The sequence below is a fragment of the Pararge aegeria genome, chromosome 7 (assembly GCF_905163445.1).
Source record: "Pararge aegeria chromosome 7, ilParAegt1.1, whole genome shotgun sequence".
Classification (NCBI taxonomy): domain Eukaryota; kingdom Metazoa; phylum Arthropoda; class Insecta; order Lepidoptera; family Nymphalidae; genus Pararge; species Pararge aegeria.
The window spans coordinates 18,484,578-18,496,911 of record NC_053186.1 but is presented as its reverse complement, the minus strand read 5'-3'; positions in this window follow the sequence as shown (position 1 = coordinate 18,496,911).

Here is a 12,334-nt window from a genome sequence, read left to right as displayed (position 1 = left end):
ACTCTAGCCACAGCCAGCCATTCATTCGAAAAAAATAGACGTTTTTCTCCACCGTTAGTCATCATCATTGGGTCAGAACAGACAGCAAACATTTATGTATTTATTTTTATTTATTTTAACTTTATTTGTACACCGCTACACAGTTAGGAATATGAAAGACGAATAGTGAGAAACACAAAGACAGGAGTAGAATACAAAAGCGGCCTTATCGTTCAAAAGCGGTTAAGTCTGGTTACAGCGCGCTCACAGGGTTCCATTTCAAATGTAAATATTAGATTGACATTATTTAAAAAAAAAAAAAAAAAAATTATGTAAACTATATGACATTGTAATGGACTTGTAATTGAATAAATAAATAAATAAGCAATCTCTGCCAGGCGACCTTATGATTAGGACAACAAGAGCGAGAACAAATAGGTGGCACAAACATGCTGAGTGAAGATCATTTTGGGATCTCACCGTACCTATGATTGTTGAAATGAAATGAAATATTTATTTTGCTTAATATGGGTTAGATATTGGTGTTTAGGATATAAAGTTTCATTCATGATCATCACACAAACATTTTCCAGCTGTGGGAGTCGAACCCACGGCCTTTGACTCAGAAAGCAGGGTCGCTGCCCACTCCCTACTGTCTGAGGGGAGGTCAAGCTGTCCTGATGCCCTCCTCCTTAGCGTAGTAGCCCTGGCAATCAGTTGGGGTTGTTGGTAGACTTCTGGGAAGTATACAACGGGTTCCCCGGACGTCCAATAAAGCCAACGAGAGGGACATGCCGTGGTGGTTTTTAGTTCGGGTAAACGAGTCCCACATAACCTCTGTCCTGCCCAAAAGAACAGAGGTAGCCATAAAGCTTTTCCACCACGACAAAAAAAAAAAAAAGGGTCGCTGCCCACTGCGCCACTCGGCCGTCAGACTATAATGTAGGAGTTGTTGAGATTTTGATAGTCATCATCATCATCATATCAACCCATCACCTTCCCACTACAGGGCACGGGTCTCCCGCCGGCCAAGTGCAACACCCAGACACTGAAAACTATTCATAACCATCACATCACAGAAAGCAGGATCACATCGTAGCAGGCTAACCTTTTAGGTTTGCGGTCACCCAGCATTCTAATGGAATGCTTAATCGTAGAGTGATAACTAGTCTTAACCAGACAAGACCAAAGCCTCCCACCAGACCAGACCACAGAATGTTCTGAAATTGTATATTGACCCTGCCAAGCCACAGTGCCACTACTGGGCCAGGAAGGTCGATAGAAGATCTACCTCAGAGTTACTGATGACAAGCTACTAGGATAATACAGGTAGGCCTTCCACTAAGTCGACATACGACATTAAAAAGAAACGGATCGAGGACAAAAGACTTCCGAATGTGAAAATCCCTTTAAAAAATGTGTCCAGCAATGGATATAAATTATTAAAGTATAGATTTATTTGGGTGACGCTAACTATATTTTTTTTTTATTTGAAGGCTCCTACGTATCCACAAATATATGTTTGCCTCGTATTAATTTATCGAAACCGATATCATACGAAATGAAATGTACATCATTAAACAAAATTTTCAGCTGATTAAACAATAATTAAAGTAACCGAATGATTAAAATGAACAAATAATATTTATGCGCGAAAACATCTGTGACTATACTAAGATTAAACTTGTATTATAAATGACAGCGTATCATTTATACAATGAGCAATTTAACGAGGTGATGTTGATTTTATAACAATTGCTAAGTCAACAGCTCTTGAGGATGCTCCGATGTCGGAGTAGTGTCGTGCGTAGAGAGTAGACTCCGAAACTTCTGTTTGGCAAAGGTCGTAGAAATTATAAATTGCACCACACATTCTCCTGTTTTGTTCATTGTGTCATGGAATTTCGCCAAGTAACGCATGCTTCTGTCCATAATAAGTAATAGTACCTAGTAAGAACCTAGTATGAAATTAAACTCAAAATCAAAATAAAATTTTCTCATTCACTTTGTATGAACCTTTCTTTGAAACGTCTTTTTGTCTATGTTAGATGTACCACTCATTCGGCAGGTTGTGCTAAGAAAAACCGGCAATAACTCTACAATTGATGTTTTCTAATATTCTGTCTAAGAACATTTCATTTATTACCTCTTTTGTAATAAATAAATATAAAGGCTGAATAAATTTGATTTTAAGGTATTCTGCGCCTTCGTATTAAGCATAGGAGACCTTTTTACCTGAAAGTTGGTTTGTTTTTGTTTTACGCAGCAATTTCCGATTTTTTAGCATTATTAGGGAAGTAAGAGAAGAGATTTCACACGCATGTAATATATGCTGCAATATATGCTACATTATAAACGGGTGAAATCGCGGCTGGATAAATACATAGTTAGTACAAGATATTTATTTTTAAAAAAAGCAACTAAGCTCCAGTAACTACACAAGGATTCCGTACCACGGTGCAACATAAAAACATATACTTACATTATGAAAATAATCTTAGTTTGCTATAGTCCGGAGCATCCTTAGGATATGTTACAATGAATAATTATTAAAGTTCACAGATTATCCTGCTTTTCGCGGACTATAGCAAATTAAACTTAATTTTCAAAATATATAATGGATTTCCGCAAAGTAACGCCTGCTTCTATCAAATATCCAATATAATTACATATTGGATAGAAGCAGGCTTTACTTTGCGGAATTCCATGATACTCGTATATTATGCTAAAACTATAGTTAATTTAGATTATGATGTAAACTTACATAGATGGACGATCAATCAAAAAAGGAACTCTCGCTTTTAATGATTTTATTTTCATAATTTTTCGTTGGAGCATTTTTAGAAATACTTTCATCTTTGAAATTTCAATTTCATTTTCATCAACTCTCTACCTATAACGGTTTACAGAAAGACAAATGGATAGACGGACGAATGGACACACCAACAGATGGCCATCGGAGGCCTAGTTAAATGGTTCTGTTGAAACGCACTACCATTAAACTACCATTTCAATCTATCGAATAAGTATAAAATTTTCCTAAAGAAATATTTTTCGTAAAAATATATTCTGGCTGTCAATTCCATAAATACATTTCCCCTCAATTTACCCCCTTATCATTTGATGAAGTGACACCCATAAAGGGGTAAATGGCTCTGTCGTTATTGCTTCAGATAACTCGCACCTTTACGGTCTGAATAACGTTAAGTGATCTCAGGATTTGTATGAAAGTAAACGTTTAGATATTGGATCTTAACAATTATTCATTGTAAAGTCAACATCTCCTGATGATGCTCCGGTTTCGGAGCGAAACGTGCGTAGAGGGTATATTGCCGAAGATCTGTTTGGTGTGGGGTATAAGGATTGAAGAAATTATAAATTACACCACACAGATTCTCGTGCCTTTCGCGGAGTATAGCGAATTAATCTTAATTTTCATAATATATCCTGGATTTCAGTAAAGTAACGCCTGCTTCTATCCAATAGAAGATACGTCATATGAATATATATCATAATTTCTCTAAATCTTAAATAATAAATAAGTAATGTTATGGAAACCCCTTTTTACTTTATTTCCACTGAAATCCGACAACAATAATTGTTTCAGCCAAGATACATTAGAGCAGTGTTAAAGAAGTAGTTTTTAATCCCTATCTCACATCCCTATCGCGCCTCTCAGCCGAGGAATGTGACATTAATATTAAGTTGCAATCAAAATAATGTTAGATAACACGAAAATACATGTATTCGCCTCGTTAAGGCTTATTAAGATGCCGTTCATTCGTACTTTTACCCTACAGCACGCACTTTTACGACATAAATAATAAAACGTGGTAATCTATGGTTCTAGAGTAAGAAAAACACTAAAAGCTTTCAATTCACTCCCTCTTTACTACTGAGGATGATTTATGATTTTAACAACGATTGTTCATATGTTACGCTTATAAACCAAACATCCTATTTTTAAGGTTTTCAAGTTTTTTGTTTAATAAAATTTATATTGCTTGGATTCTATATTGCGAATAATTTAAAACTTACATTGACAAATACCACCAACTTTTTGTTCTATAATTATTTTACTATGTTGATAAAACACGGATAGATTTTTTTAAATTTACTGAGAGATGTTTGCGTTTAAAAAAGCAAAGCGCGTTGCCTTATAAAACGCAACGCAACGTTGCGTTTTATAGTTTAAGCTGTGCTTTTTAAATGTCTTGTATCACATTTCTTTCAAATTTCTAATATCGTAGAAGTGTCCGGGATTTTTGTGCAACATTTTCCTGGATTCCTACTTGAAGTGACGCTGAATTCATTTCAAATATTAGGTTGTCCTTTTGACAATAACTATGACAGTTTTTGCTTTCGGAAAAATGAGAGATGTGAATATTATGAATACCATTGCGAAATGCAATGCTTTGGTTAATACCTAGGTAACTAAATCGAAAAGATACTGTGTCTGGTGGGAACCATGATGTCGTAATAATTCAAAGTCAAAGTCAACAATCTAATTAAGACATTATTTTTATATTATCCTCATCCCTATTCCTACTAATATTATAAATGTGAATGTAAGTTTGTTTGTTGCGCTGTACGCAAAAACTGCTAATCCGATCATCATGAACATTTGTTTACATACTCCTGAAGGTATTAAAAGTAATATAGGATGCTTTTTATCCCGAAATTAAACTCAGTTCTTTTAGGAGAGGGGACGAAAGTTTTTGACGATTTTACACCATAACGCCCTCAAATGACTTTGGAGGTTATTATATCTGTTTAATTTTGCCCAAATTTCGTGTAGATCTGGTGAATGTGATTAGAAATAGAGGACAGAACTCCTTAGTGGACGGCAGCAAACCCGTCATTTAAGGCTTAGCTATTCTAAATACATAATGTGCTGCCACATTTATGAGGCTCTCAGTGCTAGGACTAAATAAAAGTTGTCCGAAATGTTCTTCGTTACCTTTAGCATATGAATCAACTAATAATGCGATTTCGATTTTTTCCTTCAACGATTACTATTCTTTGTTAGTGATAGCTGAGACTGATTAGACAGTTCTTTTTAGATATTGTTTATTATGTGTGTACGGGAGCCATGGTGATACGCTCGAGCGTATCAATAGGAAGATCTTCCTCCGAGCGGGTGATCGTGCTCGGGGACCGAGGTCCGAACATTCATTTTTGGAAGTTGTATATATAGGCATTCTTTGTGAACACTTCGCTAGCGCGATGCAGGATTTTTGTGGATCTAGTTCTGTAATGTGGAGACCGCTACCTGTGTATTGAACAACTGGTTTTTAAAAACTACACCAGTTCTTTTTTTATATAAGAATTCACAACTTAAAAATTTCAGTAGAATTACACCTAAATTGTATTCCACATGTCTTTCGAAAAACAAACGCAGAGGAAGTCGCGGGCAACAGCTAGTTATTTATATATTCAAGTGGCACTTTTGATGCGTACATTACATGTGAAGTACACGGTAGTGGGATGATGGCGATAACCATATTCGTAAACTTAAAACTATAGCTACGAAGGTTCCATACGCATCCTGGTTTAAGCAAAAGCCCACAACAAACTTTTTACACTGTCGTTTAAATTATTAGAAGAGCAACCTGGTTAGAGCAATTATTCAGATCCAGGCTTTTTTGTCCTATCCTTTATACTATAATAAGACTTATCTATAAGCTTACGATTAATAAATTATTAATAAATAAATATATACTTATAATATGCAGATAAACACCCAGCCACTGAAAAACATTCATGTTCATCATACAAACATTTTCTAGCTGTGGGAATCGAACCCACGGCTTAGGACTCAGAAAGCAGGGTCGCTGCCCAGTGCGCCAGTCGGTCGTCATCCATTAATAAAAATGCCATCCGTTTAAAAACCACGGATTTATTGAAAAATAAAGTTGATACATACCTACTCCGCAACTGGTAACTCAGGCTGTTGATGCAAACAAACTTTCAACGATAACTCGAGGGTGCTACATGGAAATATCGGTAAAACTTTTATCCTCGGTATTCAGTAGTTTACTAGATGTTACTCGCGACTTGCGACTGCCTAGTTGCGACGGATAATTTACCGATTGTCCCTCTTGGGCAACAATAACTTCGCGGCTTTGTCTGTGTGTGCATATGCCAAAGGAATTATCTACGTAAACAAATCACATGTAACCGCATTTCCTTTTCTAAAATCACAAAAACTTTCCCACTAGAACCTAAAATCGCCCCCCTGGTTTCTTTATCAATCTCGCTCCTAACTAGCGATTTCCTTATGAGGGGTAGATAACATTAGGGGTCGATGACAAAGGGTTCTGTACTGTCCATAGAAATTAACAAAATGTATACTAATGTTATAACTGAGAAAGTGTGATTGCCTATCTTCCTTCAAGAGATTCGCAGGGAGTCGCTGATCCCAAGCGGCAGAAGACCCTGGTGTGAAGAACTCCCTACAAAAGACCTGTCTAGTAGTGGACGTCCATTGGTTTTTCACATGCTGCGACGAAAAAATTTTAATTTGATTGTTTTTCATCGATTAGTCTTAATGGTTTACTTTGTTTCTTTGCGTCTTTTTCACACTTTTATGTTATTAACTCTTAAACATATTAATTTATTCAAGATACCTAATTATTTTTATGTTAAATCCGACACCGTACTATTTACAGTTTATGTAATCTTTGTGGCCTTAGATTTAAATGAAACTATTTATAAATATATTTTTATTGTAACGCTGTTGATTATTAATAAGTAAATAAATAATGATACTATCACTAAACATAGGAGCAGCATTAGGTGAATAAATAAATTGGTGGGTATCAGCATCCTCGTTAACCTATTAACGTCCCAAGGCAAAGCCCTAGTACGTTGGCATAAACAGTGCCAAAGTAAAAGCCCATTAATATTTATAAAACTATCGTTCAATCTTCAAAGGTCTCAACTCTCGCGGGTTTCAATACAAAAACTTGGCCATACTCAACTCCAGCGGTTCCAAAAGTTTTTTGAATTTAACTCATAGGGAATCTTACGGTATTAAAAGTAGCATAACTTTCTTTTCGGCTTATAAACTAGCTCTATGCAATCAATCACAAAGGCTATTCTGCAAGATAGAAGGAGAAACCAAAACATACTTCTTTGCTGTATAATAAGGCGGAAGGTACCAGTAAGTGTATTTATTATCCACATTTAGGTTAATGGGAAAGGAGATACTTTTTTGTCATCGTCATGAGAAATCATCGTGGATATGTTCCTATTCACTGCCTAACAACAGGGTCACGGGAATACTTTAATTTACAACAGAACCGATGTGCAATCCTGACAAGTCCTCCAAAGTCCTCATGAATGTAGTGAAAGTTTAGTTCCAGCACTTAAATGAGTATGAAGATCCTAATAGAAAAAATTGGCCTGATACCACCAATTGCTCTTGTCGTTGCACAAATGGTTATACATGACAATGACGTTTCTTAATTAACGAATTTCTGGCGACCTACGCACTTTTCTTGGCTGGCACAAAACCCACCCACCTCAGCAGCGTTATCGATGTGAAAGGACACATAAATCTGCTTTGAACCACGAACCTAATAATTGGAATAAGGTTTGGGAACCGCTGTTCCACTCTACAAGTTAACGTGGAACAGCGATGCATGCAAACTTTGTTTTTAGAAAATGGAAGCGGAAACTTCTCATCTTTTGTATTTTGACAGACACGTGTTATATTTATAAGAGCTTTGAAACCTTCTGCAAAATAAATAATGCGAAGGGCAAGATGAGAACGAGGTAATTTAACACTTTATAAATGTGAGTTCCTTCTAGGGACTGAGCTTGTATAAAAAAAAGGCTAAAAGTCATCATCATTATTTACCCAATACCAGCCCACGATAAGGCGTGGGTCTACTCTTTTGAAAAAGAATTTTCTAGAGCTCTAGACCTTGCATCACCACTCTGGGCGGATAGGTGTAGACTTCACACTCCTCTGAGGACATTATGACTAAGGAAGACACGTTTTTCAGCTATCTCTTTTTTTCCTTCACAGTTAAAGCGTGTGATAAATTGCTTTAAACTCACATAGCTCCGAAAGGTCAGTAGTGCTGGCTGGGGATCGATTTCGGTCCTCCGAAAGGGAGGCAGTCCTAACTAGTAGGCTATCACCACTTTGAAAGCCTTATAAGAGATAATTATAAGAGTGAATCGTAGAGAGTCAAGACCCTGTTTTCTTCAATCTCTATTAGAGACAATATAGTCACGGGAATGCTTTCACTTACAACTGTGACTGCAAAAAAGCAAATGTCTACCGAAGCAGACTCATTTCTGGCCTTACGTGTCCAATTTTGTCGGTACGAGGCGCACCGGCAAACATGAAGACAGAACCGATGAAGAATCCTGTTAGAACAAGTCCTCCAAAGTCCTCCAAAGTCCTCCTGAATGTAGCAAACGTTCACCGGATAGCTGCTGTACTTTAGACCCAGCACTTCAATGAACCTGACTATTCTAATCGAAGCAATTGGCCTGATCTCACAAAGAAGTTGAAAAAGTCAAAGTGAAGGTAAATTACATACGAATTAGTATATTCACCAACTGCAGGAAAATATAAATCATTTGAACCCTATAAATTTGCACTGATGTTATAGGTGTTATGTCTAGCCTAGCCAATTTTCCTAACTCCGGTATGGGGAGACTACTCATACAATTAAGGAGCCTAACCTCAGGCCTCTGAGCTGTATGCCATTCACGCTATGCGATTCGTTGAACTATTTCTGTTACTCTATTTTGTCTATGTGATCGCTTATTTTATGAAAGAGAGTAATGAAAATATAAAGCTGGTATAGCTTTATATTTTCATTACTCTCTTTATCGCCAGCTGAGTAGCTCTGATCTCTCCTTACAGGCCTAGAGTTATTAAAATCTCGGGTGTCAATAACTAATTGAATTTATAAATCCGGAGTTCGCAAATTAATGTGAGTTATACATATTTGCATTTTAAACGCGAGGCCTCGGACTCTTTTACAGATTTTATTAAAATATTGAAATGAATCCACGACGGCAAAGCCGGGGGCGGACGGGCTACGTTTACACCATTGCCAATATTATGCAATCGCTAACAGGGGTTAATGTATTGTTGGGTGTAATTTATTATTGAAATTTCGATAAACATTGCCCGTGTCACTGAAATAAGTGTCGACCTTTAAATTTCTGACACAGTCACATTAGTATCATATAAATTAAAAAAAAAAACCTGTTGTGAAGACCTCCTAGTAGCATCAAAATAACCATCAAAATACCTGTGTCAGGACGCCTCACTCTTCCATAGCAAAGACAAGATAAAATTAAAAAAAAAAAAAATGAGTAGTGTGTCTTGGTGTGTATGGTGTGTTTATGTTTTTGTGTGCGAGTGTGTGTGTGTGTAGTCTGAGATTCGAGCTCGGCCTTCCGAAGGTGAAGTCAAGCTCCTACACTGGGTTATCACCAGTCAGGTTACTATTTAAATGTTACAGTACGGTGTAATAGTGACCTCGACTGATGTAACATCATAGGCGCGGGTTAACTTTTAAATCGATTAACAACATCTCTTACTGAGTTTTACTACGCTTCCCGGCGCATTAGAAAATAGCAATATAAATACGAAAAGATGAATGTTTATGCGTCCATCTTTCAGACTTTCACGCAGCAACAGAGGAACTAATTAACGTTAGTTTTTGCCCGGATAATTCTCTTCGGAAAGATCTAATGGACATATGCCTTAAAACGTTTTCATGCTGAGGATTTTGATGGTCATTTATGTTAATTAGTTTTTTTTTAACTTTGCTTCAAGTAAGGTTTTGTCTGCAAAATCACCCTGTCGTATGAGGCAGTATAAGATGCTTATGGGTAAATCTGTTGGAAGTATGGCAGTTATATTCAAAATTCGAATTAATTTATTTCAAGTAAGTAGGCCTACTTTATTAGCAATTTTAAAACGTCAAATATGTATGTTTGTAGATAGATAGGTAGATAAAGTCTTTATTGCACAAATTAAAAGCGAAAACAAGAAATAACAAAACAATAAAAATATAAATAAGATACGCAAAGGCGGTCTTATCGCTTTAAGCGATCTCCTCCAGACAACCCTTTATGGTAGAGAATTAGGTTAGGGAAAACGGGATAGTGCAAACAGTGATATGAAGTTATATGAATGATTTATAATGAAGTTAAATACATATAATTATAATATATACATACATATAAATATATATAATATATATCATAAACATACAAAAGAACATACATACATACACTTTTTTTTTTGTGTCTTATATCTCTCGGCAATTCATTCCACAGATTTACCACTTTACAGTAAATGAGTTACCATACGCCATCGTACGACTGGCAGGAACGTGCAACCTGTTATCATCTTTAGCCCGTAGAAAGCTCTGAACGATGCTACCAAGAAAGTTGCAAATAGCTCTTTTAAGTACGGTGGAGTTATATTATCCTCAATATAAAATGGAGAACAAAAGTGAAAGAGCGTGCAAGAATCTATGGGATCTTATTGGTAGCCACTGCAACTGAGCACGATAGTCTGACACATGATCAAACATTCGTAGGCCTAAGACGAACCGTATGCATACGTTCTGCAGCCTCTCCAACTTGTCAAGCATGTTTTCTGACAAATATAAGTAACAAATGTCTGCGTAGTCTAAAATAGGTAATAATAGGGTACTTGCTAGCAGAATTTTAGTTAGGCAAAAAGTTCTTCCACCTCCTCAAGTTTGTAGTGACTCTACCACCGGTTCGGAAAGCAGATTCTACCGATAAGAGCCGGCAAGAAACTCAGTAGTTGCTCTTTTGCTCTGCCAACATATTAAATTCATACACCTAATCGATTTGTACGCAGTATTTTATCGGAACGCTAAATGGCTTAGCGGCACGTTTTTGACGGTCCAGGCCGAAGCCAGACAACAAAAAAATGCAAAAACAAGTTCGTTTTTTTTTCTTCTCATCTCAAATTTTATCGAGGGTTTGTTCAATTCTGACCATGCCAACCTCATCGGAACTTCTTAAAAGACTACTTTACTACTGCTGCTTCTACTGCCTGGGCTTCACGGCCATATACTTGTAGATATCATAAAATTTTCGGGCATTTAGAAGTAAAAATTTACCTTCTGATAAGGCTACATAAAATTTAACCCCTTCTCATTGCGGGAGGAGACCCGTGCCCTGTAGTGGGCCGGTAATAAGTTGATATGATCCTGGCTTGCTACCTTAACCTATGATTCAACAGAAAAACTTTTCTTGTGTCTAGCGTGATATCATACAAAATGCAACTTTATCAATAATTAGAGTGTATTGTATGAATTGTTTAATCGACTGTAATTCGAGTGACAATATAAATTTAAGTTGTTAAATTGTAAATAGGCACCCACGAAACAGGAATACCTAGTGTGGGTACCATCGGTAACATAGAATCTGTAGACGTTGTTTTTGAAAATAAATATTTTTTCATTTTTCAAAAAAAAAAAATAAGATGATGAAGATCTCATTACCATGTAAAATTTTTATGTAATGTACGCATCAAATATACCAATAAACTAGACGCAAAGCCTTAGAATCTTATACTTACATATAAAGCTGAAGAGTTTGTTTATTTGTTTACTTGAAGCCGTTGATCTCAGGAACTATTTGATTTGAAGAATCATTTCAATGTTGGATAGCTCATTTGTCGAGGAAGGCTTTAGACTATATATTATCACGCTAAGACCATTAGGAGTATACCACCAATGAAGAATGTTTCAAAATCGGGGGTTTTTTTCGCTTTGAAAGCAAACTGTTAAATTTTCGATAACATCTTTGTTGGCCGATTGGCGCAGTGGGCAGTGGCCCTGTTTTCTGAGTCCAAGGCCGTTTGTTCGATTCCCACAACTGGAAAATGTTTGTGTGATGAACGTTTTTCAGTGCCTGGGTGTTAATCTATATATTATAAGTATTAAAATTCAAATTCAAATTCAAATTCAAATCTTTATTTGCGTGATTGCAGGTTAACAAATTTGATCTTATACTAAAACATAACAAGTTACGTGCTACAATCTGCCATTCTATGGCATGCAAATTATAATAACACCTTAATTATAAAATTATTTTTCCAATTTATACAAAATGTCAGAATATTAAGGTATCAAAAATTATGAAATTAAATTACAATGTCAACTTAAAATTAAATAATGTAAAGTAAACCAAAATATAAACCTAGAAATACAATAATTTAAGCCATTGATTTTAGATATTCGTCTACTGAATAAAATTGATGAAGCATAAGCGATTCAATAATTTTAATCTTAAATTTAGGCAGAGGTATGTCAATTAAAGTATTTGGTAATTT